The sequence below is a fragment of the Lycium barbarum genome, chromosome 3 (genome assembly GCF_019175385.1).
Source record: "Lycium barbarum isolate Lr01 chromosome 3, ASM1917538v2, whole genome shotgun sequence".
NCBI classification, from domain to species: Eukaryota; Viridiplantae; Streptophyta; class Magnoliopsida; order Solanales; family Solanaceae; genus Lycium; species Lycium barbarum.
In genome coordinates this window covers 33,838,895-33,852,924 of record NC_083339.1, presented here as the reverse complement: position 1 = coordinate 33,852,924, position 14,030 = coordinate 33,838,895, and the positions used below count along the sequence as shown (strand labels likewise).

At 40.7% G+C, this 14,030-nt stretch overlaps 1 non-coding gene across 1 annotated transcript; it reads right to left on the bottom strand.

The window, feature by feature from the left end:
* Positions 1–12,404: 12,404 nt before the first annotated feature.
* LOC132634498 (small nucleolar RNA R71) lies at positions 12,405–12,511 on the bottom strand. Its single transcript, XR_009580217.1, has one exon. It is a non-coding gene; the product is annotated as a small nucleolar RNA R71 (small nucleolar RNA).
* Between the last annotated feature and the right edge of the window lie 1,519 nt (positions 12,512–14,030).

Genomic DNA, 14,030 nt, shown 5'->3' with positions numbered 1-14,030 from the left:
CCAGGACGGTAACTAGATATCAGTTGACCAATAGGTACATACATAAGAACATAAGGATATGGAACTAATGAATGAGTTCGACAAAGAATTGGGAGAATATGAAAGAAGACTGATGAGCCCATAGTATAAAAGCATGGGGATCAGGAACTAAAGGAGGACAACTATTTCACGAAATTAATTATAGCATCGTAAGCTCGCAACCTACAACAGTCGAGGACGAATGTTTCTAAGGGGGGAAGGATGTTACACCTCGCACTTTTCAGAGCATGAGCACGCCTCGTATTTCACCGTATTAGCGGAGTATCAGTGTCGTCCTGTGAAGTTTTGAAAGGTACAGGCCATGGGAAGTATGTAACAGTGAAGTAAAGGATGAATTATGATCTTGTAAGTCATAATTGGGAAGGAAAACCTTGGAACCAAAGGACATGACCCTTATCAAGTATAATTAATGATAAATATCATGTGTGGAAAGTTTCGGAAGATTCCGGGATCAAGAAAATAAGTTTATCAAAATTTGGAAAAATTTGGCAGAATTTTGGCCCTTCATATTTTCTCCAAAGTTCCTACGAATTTAGTTTCCTTAATTGACTTGCTCTCCAATCCTTCCATAGCTCATTATATAAACTAAAACCTTCATAACCACAAGATAAACATATACAATCGTATATACATCCTTGAAGGCAACTCCAGAGTCCCTACTTAAAACAACCAACACTTATAAATTTCAACGTACAGAACTACGGGTTGTAACAGAAATACCGAGGTAAGTACTGCGAAAAAAAATATTGATACATAAATATAAAACAACAACAAAAAAAAAAATGACGGGCGGAGTGTTTAAATCCCTCAACACCTGTATCTTTTCCTTTTCTCCACTTCCCCAGCTATTCAACTCCCCCCATAACTCCATATTCCCCTCTCCATTACCCACATACATACTTCCATTAAACTCCTCAAATTCTCTAAACCACACTATAAAATCCTCCATCTCACCACCACAGAAAACCCCAAACCCTCTGCCCCTACTCTCACATATTTCTCTCTGTTTTAGTAGTATTTCTATCAATTTTTTTATCTAAAATTCGTGTGATCAGGTACGTTGTGCTAATTCGTTTACAGATTTTTCTTTCGTTCCTTGGTACTATTTTTTGTATTTTTGTTTTTCAGTTTGCAATGGATACTTGGGTCCTTAACCTAATTATAAAATTGGTGTTAAGGGCCCTGGGTTGTCTTTGTTGGTGATAATATATGCTGGGGTGTTCCAATAATCTCTTGTAAATGGAAGAATATGTGTGGGTAGAGATCATGAACTAGGGTTTGTTGTTTGGGCTGTAAGTCTTCCTAAAACTTGAAATTGTTTGAAATTCTTGGTTGGGGTGGTGAATTTGGTATGTTTGTGTTAATAAAACTCGGGGAGGAGAACATCATACCTCCAACTAAGTCACCGGGCATTTTGATCCACACTCGTGTCGATTAATTAGGCCCGCCAACGGTTCAAGAAAGCGATTACATGATATTGATGGATAAATGGAGTGAAGTCTGAGTATCTCCAACGGTTTGGAGGGTATTTTGATTGATAACCATGGTTTGACATTGTTATACCCGCCAAACAAAACCCTGCAGTGTGTGGGTGTAGTCTGAGTAACCTAAAAGCCCCTTACCCCGAAAATTTATTCATAAATTAACAGTTAGTCTGTGATGCTTGAATATTTTTGAAGTGAAATCAACTTCCAGAGTCTGTGTACCATCACTAGGCCGTAAACATGATTGACGGTACCGTCAGTAGGGCGACGAATCATCTTTGTACAAAGACGGTATCGTCGATGTACATCGACGATCTGCAGAACATTTTTTCCTGAACACAGACAGAATGAACTAAAACACCCTTGTTTGATCAAATATTGTACAGACTATCTACAAATTGGTTTCTGCATGCAGGTATGGCTCCACCCAAGTTGACAACTACACGAAGGGGTGGTTAAAGGCAAACATAGAGAGACACGGGTATAAGAAAGCCCAGTGGTTAACTCGCCCTGATAGATGAACCTTCGGATGATAAACCCAAGGTTATGCCAGTAAAGAAGAATAGGGTTGTTGTTCTCGTTTCGAACAAGTAAGTCACAGTGCCATCTCGTTCACCTTTCGGTTTCTCCCAGTCTGATGAGGGGGGATATTTTTCATCCAGATCAGGTAACGGAGATGCAGCGGAGGGTCAGAGGTAGGTTCAAGAGATGCTACGGGGGGTGATTCACATGCCTCACAGTCACCCACCGGATCTCCTACTCAGCAGAGTTCACCTCCAGTTGAGGGTGATGATGCCACTACATCTCGCGAGGTCAGAACCAAAAATTCAGAAGATGATCGAAATCTATTCACAGTCGAGGGAACTAAGGAACTTTTGAGGCTGGGATTGCATTGAAAAATGGTACCAGGCTTAACAAGACTAGAACCATCCATTAGGAGAGGCGTATCGGTTTTGAGGGTCCGGAGATCCTCCCCCGCTCCAGAGACACCATCGAGCATTATCATCTGGGCTTCATAGATAATTCCCCTGGGGAGTACCGTCCAATATTGGTGCGGGAGTTATATGCTGCGTATGGAGCCTTGATTAATAAATTACGAAAATCGTGACAGAGGCTTATTGAGATTAACCCATGGATAGAGGTCGATGTGAGAGGAGTGAAAGTTGATATCTCCGCTGAGGCAATCAACAGGGTGTATTTCGATAATGACTATACTGCTCCGAGACAGAAAGATGAGTTAGATGATAAACTTGATAGAAGGGATGAGCAGACAGTCTCAGATTAGGTGGTGGTGATAATTGGCCGACCAAGAAAAAGGCCAGAGACTACTAACATGAACCAACGGATAATGAACCACTGGTTGACACTTGATGAAAAGTTCTGGTGGAGTATGTCACAGTTGCGGCTCCTTCCTACTCAGGCCAACAATGCACTCACTATTGACAGATCCATCATATTGGTTGCATTGATGACTAGACACCCGATTAATTTCAGGCGGTTGGCTGCCGATGAGATTCAGCTAAGGGCTTCACAATCCATTACTTCATTCATATATCCGTGTTTGATCATCGAGCTCATTCGGAGGGCACATGTCCTTATTATATCACATATTGATCACTGGATTACAGCTTTGCATGTGTACTCGGTAAAGAATAGAAAATATGAGGCCATTAGAGAGGGCAAGGTGCAGAGGATGGCTTCTTGATAATTTTTGGGGGTTTGCCTGAGCCTCGGGATATTCAACCTTCAGGGGCCACCGGTAACACTACTGAGGTGTTACCCGCCACTACTGCCCCAGGTTCCTTGCCTATCCAGACTACAGATCCTGAGCCTCCACACACAGCAGCACCAGCGACCCAGACTCTAGCTTCATGGCCACAGGCTGCAGCTCCACAGCCATAGACTGTTGTGCCACAGCCATAGAGGCCTACTGTGCCACCACAAAGAGCAGCCAGAGCTGCGGACCCATATGCTTTCTCGCTTGAGAACTTCAGGAAAATTGCAAAGCATGCAACGACAGCAGATGAGCAATCCAAAGTTATATTTAGGCAGCTGGATGAGTTTGTAAATTAGAGAGTTGCGGCAGCCATGGTGCCTCTGAGGCAGACCACATCTGCTCGTTTGGATAGCTTTGAGACGCGACTCGCAGCTTTGGAGTTATCTCAGCCGAGTACTTCTACTGATGCATTGCAAGTTAAGTTAGAGCAGCTGAAGGCTGCAGTCCTGATTTTGCAGGCTCGTGTCCTGGGTGTAGGGGTGATACCACCTCCCACCAGCATTGAGGTGGAGGAGGACGTGCTTCCAGTAATACAGTTACTTGATGTTCAGGGAGCTTCTTCTGCCGCTCCAACGGTTGGTGTTCAGGAAAAGAGGAAGAGAGTGATGGAGGATGACGATGAGAAGGATGAGTTATGAGAGAGGACTCGCCCGCGAGGTCCGAGTATAGAGGAGCAACAGATGGAGGAGGCCATCAGGAACTCTCTTCTGCTGAACCGACCTGTTAGGAGTGCAGGTGCCACATTGAGCAGCGCTCCTGCTGGGGAGACTCTGCCACTACCCCTTCCTATTCCAGAGCAGGTGCCTGAGGGTACTACTGCTACTGCTGCCACTGAAACTTCAGTTGATGCCTTGCAGGCTGTTGAGCCGCGAGATGAGCATCGCGCATAGAGAGCCACAGGTATTTCTACTCCTTTGATTTAATTTTACTGCATTAGGGACATTGTAAATTTTTTTTAGTTGGGGTAGGTGTCTTTGATTTTTGTTGAGTGTATATATGTGTCTAGGACCCCCTTGGTTTTTCTTTGGCGTGTGTTCTTTTCCCGAGAGGTTTATTTGAACCTGGCTTGTTTAGGATGTTGCTTAAATTGAATAGAGTAGTTTTGACTTATTTGGTAGCGTTCTATAACTTATGGCATGTTTGTGGTTTTGTTGGAAATTAAGGACCCCTCGAAATTTATGAAAAATGCATACTTAGAAATATCCACTGATTGATATGATTGATTCTTTGGATGACATTATTATTATTGGGGTATTGTGTTTGATGAATGTTTGCTTAGGAGGTCACAGTTGTAAGAATAATCGTCCTTATGCCAATGTGTGGGTGAGTTGTTAGATGTGTTCAGTCTATACATGTGTAATTTAGAACTTGCTCGGTTAGTCATGTTTGAATTCGACAGTTGGTTTGGTTGTGAGATGATCTTAGGCCTTCTTTGTATAAATAGTCACTTTGCCTAAATAAGCCTGACCATATTCCCTTTTTGAGCCTTTGACATTTTTCTTGGCTAGCCATTAACAAACCCGCACCCTTTGTAAAAGTATTCCAGCTTCGCATCCGTTCCCTCCTTGATCCTACGAGATAAACGAGGCTAAAATCCTAAGTTGGGGGTGGGATAGTGTGAAGTAGAGGTTGAGAACCTGTGTTGGGGGTGGCATATGTGGTGTTAGTTGAGAATAGATGTGGTGGTTGTATATAACAATGAAAAAAAAAATCAGAAGATTGTAACGCAAAAAGAAGTTTAAGTTGGATTAGAAATAAACCACATCGAGGTTGAATATTTTTAAAAAACAAAGGAGAAAAGAAGAGGTGAATAAAGGTGAAGAGAAAAAAAAATGTAGTGTTCAAGGAGGGTGAGTCACTAATACACAAAAAAGTATCTGACCCATCCCTAAGCCTATGTTACAAGCCAAAACAAGTCCTAACGTGATCACAACTGAAAACACCAAGGATGAAAGCACAGAAAATAAGGGCAAGCTTATGGTATTTATGAGTGTGAGTGTCTTCTCTTCTGTTTAGTCTTTTGTCCCTTTTTCATTGTATATATGTGTCTTTGGGACGTTTTTTGGTCTATGTGAGGGCATAAGGATGGAAATTAGTGCAAAAGAAAGTGACCGCCTAAAGTGATGTTTGTGTGCATCACGATATGTTTGATAATGTAATGTCATAAATTGAAGCTTCACGATGAGTCGTAGCATTCTTGAGTTGTGCATCGTATTTTGAGAATGAAACTGAGGTGGTCCTTGGTAGTAAAACATGCATGTCTGTAGTTCGGAGTCAATACCATTGTAGACATTATTACTCTGTGATATTTAGGTGATAGTTAAGTCGTTCTGTTGTTTTACTCGCTTGAAGACAAACAAAGATTTAAGTTGGGGGTGTTGATGTGCCGTGAAATTATGGCACAGTTGATGCTTTTGAACTCTAGGTTTTACTTGTTTTTAAGTTAGTCTTTGTCAAGTTGATGTGTTTGTGTATTTTGCAGGTATTTAGAAGTGGAATTGCAAAAACAGTTGAAAACAAGGAATTTTGAAGACAAGGCACTGCTATGCACTTGTACGGACCATCAACATGCTCGACGGTCCGTCAAGCATGTCGTCGAATTATACTGAATAAAAGATTAGAGACTGTGAAACATTGATGTAAAACGATGGGAAGATTGACGGACCGCCAACATGATCGACGGTCCGTCGATGTACATTGACGGTTGACGGTCATCAGATCGTTTAAGTGCACTGTCGACATTCGACAGTACCGTCAATGTGCAAAGACGGTCCGTCGAGTTGCAAGCTGACTTGGGATAGGATTAGTTTATTAATTCCGAGTTTTTGACTTGTATAAATACCTGATTAGGTTTTATTTTTCAGACATCTGGAGTTTAAGACTTGTATTGAGTACTTTTGGGTTATTTGTATTTTTCAAGGTTTTCCAGACAATCACATTCGTTTAACTTTAAGTTTTATTCGTAAGTTTCAATAACAATTTCAATTGTGCAATATTCAATCTTTTATTGTTTATTCTTCGCCATGAGTAGCTAAACACCCTTACTGAGGTTGTGAACCCAAGAATGGGTATTTTGTGATTGGGGATTATGATTGATATACACATAATGGATTGTTAGGGTTTATTTGTTCTTCGTTTTAATCATAGAGTTAGTGGTTGCAAACATTAGTTGACGCCATAAACTTTGGTTTATTTGGGAAGATAACTAGGGTTTGGTAAGAACAAATAACAAGAACTCAAGGCTTTAAATCTTGTTTAATAAATTCATTTAGGAATAAGAGGAATTTACATGGCATAATTAACCATTCTTCATTCATACTTTCTTATTTTTGGGAAAAGCATAGAAAGAAATAGTCTTTTCTTAATGGGAAAAGTCTAGATTCACATAGAGGTTAAGTGCATTCTTACAATGATCCATTAGAAGTATATCAAGACCCATGATCATACACTTTATCTGACGGGGGAATAATCTTAGTTCTTTTTACCCATATATTTACAACTCAATTACTAGTCACTCTAAATTAATCCACAAGCCAAAACTCTTATAAAACCATTTTTCTGGGATACGCCAGGACTACAAGATTAGTATAATACTCGTTTAGTAAACTTTTCACACCATATTTCCTGTGGGATTTTACCCCAACCTAGTTTGGTCACTATATTTGACAGCGTCCGCTTTATGCTATTAACTAGTGTAATTTGAGCATATCAAGTGGTACCTAGGTGATTCCATTATTATCGAGTATACTATGTTCCGAATTAATTATATGCATATTCTGTGAATTGGGAAGAGTTGGTATGAGTTGTAAATACCGCGTGTGATGATTTTGGGTTCAATGACTGTTCTGGTTTCAGTGGTTTCGCTCCGGCGGGGGCCGGCTCACATCTACAGAGCCACTCTTGTAGAACTTGTCTGCCTGTGCTAAAGTGCTCCTGCGAAATTGGTTCACACAAGCTAACTCGGCGAACCTCTGGTCATTTTACAGCAGCGAGTATTTATCCGCAACAGCGAATGCGCACCAGCGGAAGGTGGCTCGCTCCTGCAAATATTATGGGTAGAACCAGTGAGTTCTGCAGATTCCAGCCCTGCCTTTCACAAACAACATTCAATCCAATCAAGATATTTTACATGTGGTACTATCCCAACGAGGGCACATGTCTACCTACGATATATGGCCCGACGAGGGCACCACATCCAAAACAAATCATCCAAAAAGGAGGACAACAAATTGTCTTAAACATCCAAACCAACCAAAAGCAAATGAAGTCTAAAATGGGATAGGGGTAAAGGGAAGTCACTCCGATGAGTGAAACTCTCGGCCTCATCATCACCATCGCTACCAACGACATCATCTCCAGCAGCCTGGGCATCCTCATCCTCAGCCAAGAAGAAGTACCTTTCATCGTCCTGATAGTCCTCGACCGGAATCGTCTTTGATGGGTTGGCCCATTTTGAGATAGACTTGATCCTTCCCCATATCTTGACCAAGAACTTTCGAGTCTTCTTGTTTTTGGTTCTTTATACATCAAAATATGTTCGGAGAGTAGTATGAGCCGTGGCCATATCAGCTTTAGCCTTCTCCAATTTCTTCACCGAGGCTTCCATCTTCTTGCTTGACTCAACCGGTGTCTTCTGAGCTTTCAAAAACTTCTTGAACCTCTCACCTGAGAGTTCACTGGGTCCAGCACTGGTAGACCCTATGCGAATCTGAGATACCTCATCATAAACAACCTTGAGCTAGGTGCCAAGTGCTCCAATTGGCCCCTCTGGCTGGTGATGTGCCGTGAAACTACGAGGTTTTAAAAAGGAGGGTGAAAAATACCTCTGAAAGATTTGGTCTCTGTTTCAATTTGACGGGTGACTACACGGTCCGTGAAAAAGTTCACGGACCATTGAATGGAAACATAAAACTGCTTTCATAACCAGGCTTACTGTTTTGATTCCATAGTAGATTCCACGGACCGTGAAAATTTTCAGGGACCGTGAAACTTAACCGTTCAATTGGTTTAAAAAATTTGGGTCTCTATTACAGTTTACCGATCAGATTCACGGACCGTTGAAAATTTCACGGTCCGTGAATATTGTAGTGGTATGTGATTTTTTTTATTTCAAACACTAATTCGGTTGTTGTGCAGGTATGGATCCTTAGAACCAAGTTAGATAAGGGGCTGCGAGACCAACTGGCCAAGGAAGAGGACAACCACAAGTTCGATCTAGACAACGTGATGAAGAAGAGCATGTGGGTAAAGAGGAGTCACCTCTCAGGGTGACCTGACAAAGAAGGGCAGTCTAAACTCCAACAACCACCCAGTCTGAATGGGGGGGGGGGGGGGGGGGGGAGGGGAGGGGGATTTGTCTTCACCTGTAGCTAGTTAGGGTGATGAACAAAGTCCCAGCCTATCCCAACAAAACACTGGCGCAAAGCTGGACAGTGCAGAGGTTGTAAGAAGAGCTGAGGTGAGGTAGAAAGCCCGGTATGATAATTCATTGCGATTCTCGGTTGAAGGGTCAAATGAAATATATGACCATGGTATTGAGCTAGCCAAAACGGGTGGACAACCGAGAAGGAGTATCTATGAGGAGAGGAGACTCAGCTTGGAGGGGTTGGAAACTTATTGCCCAAACATCCTAGAGGTTCTCAGGTTCTATAAATAGGAGTTCCTTGGCCAATCCCCCAGGAAGTATTTCCCGGTTTTGGTGCCGGAATTCTATGTCGCATATGTAGCTGAGCTGAAGAACATGTACAAGCCTGTGTAGCCGAAAGAAAATCTGATAATGCTGTCTAAGGTTACAGTCAGAGGGGTAAAGGTTGACTGCTTCGGCAAGGCAATAAACCGGTTCTACTTTGGAGCGAATTATGTGCCACCTGCAAATACTGATGAAGTGGAGCATAGAGTAGTTGGACACAAGGATGAACAGAAAACTGAGATACCATGGGTAGCCTCGGTTATTGCAAGAGAAAATCCCGAGTGGACTAAAAATGTAAATGCTGAAGTCAAAAACGTGGATCTTTCGATTGAGGCAAAGTTCTGGTGGTCTGTTCTGATAACCCGCATCTATCCTACTCAGTCGGACAATGCACTACCTATGGTCAAGGTAATTCTGGTAGTGCGTATTATGTCCAAATACCCAATTAATTTGGGTGAGTTGATTGATTCTGAGATCAAAGGGCGAGTGACACAGAATGATACATCCTTGGTTATGCCATGCCTGATAACTGATTTGTGTGACCGAGAAAGCATTCAGCAGCTGCCCAACTTCGAGCATCGTGCCAAGGCATCTCATCACTATGACCTGCTGAAGTGTAAGGATAAAGAGCTTAAGGCTATGTAGTCTGGGCTGCCTATTGTGACTCCGACACACTTTTAGTACGAGTCATAGGATCATGAGGAGCCAGTTCTTAGGGTGACTCAAGAACCTTAAAAGCCTAAGTTATGGGTGGCGTGCGTTATCTAGTTGAGAATTAATGTGGTTGCTGTTATTAATCGTACAAAAAATAAAAATTAAAAATTAAAAAAAATTCAGAAAATTGTGGCACAAAAAGAAAGTCAGGTTCCATTAGGGGCAAACCACATCGAGGTTGAAGAAGTGAAAAGAGGGAGAAAAAGAAAAGGCTAACAAATAAAAGTGTAGTGTTCAAGGAGGATGAGTCACTAATACCTAAATATTCATCCTACCCATCCTTAAGCCTACATTACAAGCCAAGAAAAAGTCCTAATGTGATCGCAACTGAACCTTCCAAAGTTGAAGGCATTGAAAATAAGGGCAAGCATATGGCATTTGCAATTGTAGTACATGAACTTCTTTGCGAGTGTGAGAGTTTTCTTCTTCTTTGTCTTTTTCCCGTTTATACTGGTCTATATATGTGTGGGACGTTCTTTGGTCTTCGTGAGGGCAAGGGTTGAAAGAAATTATGAAAATAAGTGACTGCCCAAAGTAGTGTTTGTATATGCATTGATATTTCCAATAACGTTATGTCATAGATTGAAGCTTCATTGTGAATTGTAACATGTTTTGAGTGGTACATATTGTCTGAAATTTTGAAATTAAGAGGGTCAACTGTGAAAGAGATGCATGTCGATAGTTCTTAGTCAAAACCATTATAGACATTTTTAGTCTGTTTTATCAAGTTTAGTTGAGTTGTTTGTGTTGTATTACTTGCTTGAGGACAAGAAAAGACTTTAAGTTGGGGTGTTGATGTGCCGTTAAATTACGGAACATATGATGCTTTTTTACTATAAGTTTTACTTGTTTTCAAGCAAGCTTGTGTTGTTTTTACGTGTTTCTATCATGTTTCGGGTATTTAAGGTCCCGAGAGGCTGAGTTGTGCAAATTAAGTAAAAATATACTGAAGAGTGGAAAGAACTACAGGTACCATTCCATAGGAAGAAACATGGACCGTGGGGAAACGTAGCATGAAATAGTCCCAGTGATTCTTGTAGAAGAAGGTGCTTCCACGATGGCATTCCATGGATCGTGAAATATTCCACGGTCAGTCAAAAGGTAGCGTCAAATTGATCCTTATTTCAGAAGAGTTGCAATTCCACGGCGGCTGAAGAAGTTGCACGGTCCGTGGCTGAAGAAGTCGCACGGTCCGTGAAGAGTCCTGTCGAGCCAGACCTGTTATTTGATTTTTGGAAGAGTTGGTCTACTATAAATAATTTCTTGTAGGGCTTTTATTTATTATCAGTTGTCAGTTTTAAACTATTATTCCCTAGAATTGAATACTCAAAGTTTTTGAAGCTTTTTGGAGAACAACAATTGCAATTACTTTATTTCAATTCCAATCAATTAAAAGTAAGCATTATGATTTCAATTATCTCTTCTTGTTCTTTGTCCACTATGAGTAGCTAATTTCTCTACTAAGGTTGTGAACCCTAGGATGGCTGGTTTGTGATTGGGGATTGGGATTGATATACACATAGTGGATTGTTAGGGTTTATTTATTCTTTATTCTTCATTCATAATTGATGGTTGCAGATATTGATTAAAGCCATAAACTTTGCTTAACTTGGGAAAGTGAGTAGGGTTTTGTAGGGATAAATAACAAGAACCCAAGGCGTTAGCCCTTATTTAATAAATTCACATAGGAATAAGAGGAATTTACTTGGCACAAATTAACCGTTCTTCATATAAACTCTTTTATATTTTGGAAAATCGTAAAGGGAAATAATCTTTAACTATTGGGAAACATTAGGGATTCAATTAGAGGTTAAGTGCATTCTTATAACGATCCATTAGAAGTATGTCATGATAAATCACCATACTGTATACTTTATCTAAATGGGAACAAAACCTTGGTTTCTTTGGCCATATATTACAATCCAAAGAAATTAGTTAGCAATTAGTCATAAACAACCAATCTTCTACAAACTCAATGGAATAAGAAATTAGATCTTAAGAATGTACGCTATGACTTTAGTAACATTTTCACACCATATTCCTTGTGGGATTCGACCCCAACCTAGTTGGGTTACTATATTCTACATCATCTGCTTTACATCATTTAATAGGTGTAATTTCAGCGTATTAAATTTTGGCGCGGTTATCGGGGAATACGGTTTTGAAATTACTAAATAGTTTTTGCTTTGCTTAAAGTCTTGTTCTATTCCATCACACCTTGTTTTCCATATAATATTAACCAAATGATCATGCAGAACAACAATAACAATAACGGACGTGAAGCTGCTGGTAATAACAGGGTGCAGGAGGTTAATCAAGATCAACCACCAGTTGACGTTGAGAACCCATTTGCTGATATGTTAGATGAGATTGAATATGCTTCTGCTATTGTTCCACCCAGAGTTACTGTGGTAAACTGCAAGATTGGCTCCACCATTTACCAATTGCTCAAGTTTGAGAGCCAATTTTGGAACTCCGCCGATGATGACCCTCACCAACATTTGAAAAAATTTGTGGGAGTGTGTGCCCAACATATGAAGAATGCTGTGTCGGATGATGCTATTCGGCTAAGAGTTTTCAAATACTCTTTACCGATAAAGCTAGAGTTTGGTTTGACAAGCTGCCTCATAACACTATTCATGCATGGCTAGAGCTAGTTTCTGTGTTTCTCAAAAAGTGGTTCCCTCCAAGCAAGAGAGCGAAATATCGTGACAAGATTTATCACTTCAAGCAACTACCAAGGGAATAACTATTTGAAGCATGGGAGAGGTTTAAAGAATATTTGCAGAAGTCTCCAAACCATGGTTTTCCGAATAATATATTGATAGAGAAGTTCTACAGAGGGTTAGATCCAATGACACAAGATGTGGCTAACAGTGCAGCTAATGGGTGTTTTATGGATATGACTTCAGCTCGTATCACTCAATTGCTTTATAAGCTTACTGCTCACAATTAAACATAGCATTCGAGTGGTACTGGTGTGGCCTATGGAGCTCTGGCGATCCAAAATTCTGTGAAGGAAAATCAAGAGACTCAGCAGACCTTAGCTCAGATAACTACCAGTATTTCCTTGCTGACAAAGACATTTAATGATCAGGAAGCGAAGAAGGTTAATGTTGTTGAAGATATTCCGGGTATGCCGAAAGGGATGTACCAAGTCCAAGAAGGTCCATATTAAGAAGGTCCTCCAATGCTGTTTGTAGATGCTAACTGTATTAATAACTCTCAAGGGGGTTACCAAAGGCAGAACTACCAGGAAGGCTATCAGAATCACAATAAATGGAGACCTCAACAGGCACAAGGAAATTACAACAACATATATGGTGGCTCGAACCAGGGAAACTACAACAATAATAATAACTTTGGAAATAGGAGTTCCAATCCCTATATTCCACCAAAAGGGCAGTCGACTGAACAAAGGAGTTCTAGGTTGGAGAGCATGCTTGAAAAGGTGCTAGCCAACCAAGAAAAAGTAGACAGAACATTGAAGGGGCTGATAAAAATAGTGGGATCTCACACGGCTTCCATTTAGAAGCTTAATTCGCAGATGTGATATATTTCTAGAGAACAACACCCTCCACAGAAGGGAGGACTTCTCAGTGACACTATTCTAAATTCGAAGAATAGGGGAGGTGGTGTAGATCGTGTATATGCTACTCAGTACTTGGAGTGGTAAAATACTCTAAAATGTTGAAAAGAAGGTGATAAATCTCTAACCAGTTGCTGAAGATGAAAAGGAACAATCTGATGTGCCAACAATTGTAGATGAGGTCCAGATAGAAGTTCCTATTGTTAAGCAAGTTGATGATGTTACAGAAAGTTCTGAAAAGCATAAGGGCAGCAATGACACTAGCAAGTCAACGGTAAAAGGGGCTCTTCATCCGTTGATTCAATTATTTAAAGCCACACCTCATTTTTCTCAGAGGTTGGCAAAGAAGACTGAAGATGCTAAAGTTTAAAAGTTCTATGATCAGTTGAAGCAACTTTCCATGAACATCCCTTTTATGGATGTTGTCAAAGAGATGCCCGAATTTGCAAAGTATTTTGAAAGACTTGCTGGCAAAGAAGAGGTCGGTGAAGCATGACACTGTGAGTGTGACTTATCGTGTTAGTTCTATATATCCACCACCAATGTTAAAAAGAAGGAGGATCCAGATGCCTTTACTATTCCATGTTCGGTTGGTCAGAATGATTTTGCTCGCGCTTTATGTGATAACAGGGCTAGCATCAATCTCATGCCTCTTTCTATCTATAAGCAATTAGGTTTGGGAATTCCTAGACCTACTACTATGCGATTACAGATGACTGATAGATCTATCAAAAGGCC